Source organism: Phoenix dactylifera, chromosome 14 (genome assembly GCF_051530095.1).
Source record: "Phoenix dactylifera cultivar Ajwa chromosome 14, Ajwa_hap1_PhDact_Kaust_v1.1, whole genome shotgun sequence".
Lineage (NCBI taxonomy): Eukaryota > Viridiplantae > Streptophyta > Magnoliopsida > Arecales > Arecaceae > Phoenix > Phoenix dactylifera.
Window position 1 is genome coordinate 13,668,651 of NC_143203.1, and position 3,191 is coordinate 13,671,841.

The following is a 3,191-nucleotide window of genomic DNA, read 5'->3' on the forward strand; positions in this document are numbered from 1 at the left end:
GAGGACAAACCATCATAAAAGAAACAAATGACCCTCCAAATTTTATATCCATGATGTGGGCAAGCAAGCAGAAGGTCCTTAAATCTTTTCCAACACTGAAAAAATATTTCTCCATCTTTTTGTGCAAAGTTCATGATATTTCTTCTAAGTGTGTTTGTTTTATGTGTTGAGAAGAATTTTTTTAAAAATTCTCTTGTCATTTCTTGCCAGGTAGCTATGATCCTAGGCCTTACGGAGTGTAACCATGACTTAGCTTTTTCCTTTAAAGAAAAAGGAAATAACTTAAGTTTAACTACCTCTTCAGTGGCATCATTGAAATGAAGTGTTGAACACACTTCATCAAATTCTTTAAGATGCAAATAGGGATTTGCAGAATCAAGTCCGTGAAACTTTGGGAGTAATTGGATTATTCCTGGTTTCATGTCAAAAGCTCCCGCAGCAGTAGGAATAACGATACAGGATGGGATACTGGTCCTAGTGGGTTGTAGATAATCACGAAGCATTCTAATAGGTAAGTCATCTTGAAATTCATTATCTCCCTTATTACTACCATTATCTTCCATTTGATTATTTGAATTTTGAACAATTAAATTTTTATCTCTTGATTCAACTCGAAATAATCTATTCGTTTTATCTCTCTCCCACAACAGCATATACTGAAATTTTATTTTATTATATATATATTGTTATTATTATTATTATTATTATTATTATTATTATTATTTGTTGGTATAAGTACCACCTAAACAGATCTAAACAAACACTCTAAAAAAAAATTAATTAAAATTAAACATGCATTAAAACATCACCCCATAAGTTCTAATATTTTTCTAAAAAATTCTAGACAGCTTCTAACTGGTTTGAAGATGACACCGAAGCCTCCAATCCGGTCTAGTAACCTTAGTCGACCAGGTAAGCTCTCAGGTAAGTGGAGGGGTCATGATGTGTGTAGCAAAGGTCCCACTTAAAACTTACTTTTCTCGAACAGAATCTGTCTCCCTTTAATCACTTAAAGGGACAAAGCTTGCCTAGACATCGATCTGGGCCATAGAGCGAAATTGGTGCAACTTTCAGTGGTCTTCGTCCTATTGAGCTCGAATATTCTTAGGGGCCAACGTCTAGTTGATTTTAATTAGGCTTAGGATATTTATGCACTGGGATGATTTTTGGGCTAAGGACGAGTGATGAAATTCCGACCTTATCTTTTTAATGGGTTCAGCCCTTAGATTATTTTATGCAAATGCTTTATACTATATTCAACAATCAAGAAGGTTTTTAACATTTTATGTCATGACATTAAATTGCATTTGAATAGTTGATCAAACAAACTAGCTAAATTTTTATTATTTATTTTTTTTATATTATTTTTTTAACAAGAGTAAAATTTTAATCTAGGAATTATTAAAATAGGACTAGTATGAACAAAACAGGAAAATTAATTTAAATACTCACGGCCAGAGTTCATTCACTCCGGAAATCCAAAAATGTGATCTTGATCTTCCTCGTCACTGGTCCCGCTTTGTGTCGCCCTTGAATCTGAAAAGATTTGAAATTTCAACCTTGTTAAAAATAAAGAAAAATTGAAGAACCAGAAATTAAAAATTGAAATTTGCAGCCTTGTTTTCGTTCGCACATTGCAAATCCCCGGCAACGGTGCCAAAAACTTGCTACGATTTTAATCTTGCTCTTTTTAAAAGGAAAATAAAATGTAGAATACTCCAAGTATAGGGTGTAGCAAAGTAATATTTTTGGTGAGTCCGAGATCGAATCCACAGGGATTTGACAGTGAACAAAAACTAAAGGCTAAATAATATTTGGATTGACAAAAATATAACTAAGGTATTAGGATTCAGCCTAGCACTTAATCATGCATTTCTTAAAATCACCTATTATCTCAGTTAGATCTGAGTAAAGACCTAACTGGAAAGTGGAGCGGTGAAAATACCAATTAATCGTTAATAAAATAGATTTAGTTTTATGGGCAGCATTACAGTAATTTTATTTTACAGCATTTCAATTGTGGAGTCGATGAAGCTTTGGTAGCCATGCGAGCGAAGATGGCGTGGTCTCCGGCAATAGCGAGTAGGTTCTTAACCGGTGGATTCTTGTGATGAAGGATGGTGGTGAAGCTGGATAGAAAGGGACTGTCGGATTCTTACACTGTAAGCTCATATGAGACGGGGTCAGGTGTGAGGAATGCATAAAAAAGTGGTTGAAGTAGGTAAGCATCTATTATACCCGAGGAAAATAACAAATCAAAAAATATATATAAGTTTGAAATAATTTCTATAGATTTACTGCACCATAAATCAAATCAAAAGCATTAAAATCCCATTGATGATTAAAGAAAATATATGAAGAAAATGCTAAGCTTTTTTCTAGCCTTAGCTAAAAAAGATTTAGCTATCCATATGAGATGCAGGCATTTTTATAAAAGGGATTAGCATAGAATAAATAAAATAAAGCATAAATCCCTTTTTTTTTCTTTTTCCTTTCTTCTCTTAAGAAAATAGAGGGCTCTGTTTTCTTTCTTTTTTTTTTCTCTTCCGATGGTTCCCTGGCTTCCTCTCCTTTCTCGCCTGGACTTGGATGGATCTGGCCTCCTCCTTCCCTTCTTCTCTCCCTCGCCCGGTTAGCTTCCTTCCTCTTCCATTGGTGCTAGCCTCCTCCTTTTCCCGAATGGCCTCCCTGGATGCTTCTCCTCCTTCTCTCGCTCGGCTGAGAAGACGGATCGGAAGAGGAGGTGCAGATGTTGTGCTTCGGTGATTCCCTTCTGCCTCTCCCGGATCCACACCCTCGTAGCCCCTTCCTGGTTCCTTTTATAGACACCTTCAGCGGATTGGAGAAGCTGGAACGCTGTTGGGAGCGGATGAGACGCGGGGTGGATGAAGTCGAATCGCTTGGGACTCTTCGGTTGGGAACGTTGTAGAAGTTTGAGAAGGGATGAGACGTGGGGTGGAATGATCCTGCTGGTAACGGCTGGAAGACGATAAAACAATCGGATGGGGAGTTGCTGAGGCACAGTTGAAGATTTGGCTTCTTCCTTTTGCTGCCGTTGGGAATTTATTTTGATGTTTGAGAAGACTCTTCAAATGAATGATGGGAAGAATGGAATGCGGCTGAATATTCTTGAAACAGGGGAGACGGAAGCCATGAATGAGATGTGTCTTGAATTGAAGAGCCGGTTTGGC

The 3,191-nt window shown here is 37.0% G+C and overlaps 1 non-coding gene across 1 annotated transcript; it reads left to right on the plus strand.

The window, feature by feature from the left end:
• Positions 1-45: 45 nt before the first annotated feature.
• On the plus strand, positions 46-152 carry LOC120111811 (small nucleolar RNA R71). Its single transcript, XR_005513206.1, has one exon. It is a non-coding gene; the product is annotated as a small nucleolar RNA R71 (small nucleolar RNA).
• Positions 153-3,191: the final 3,039 nt, after the last annotated feature.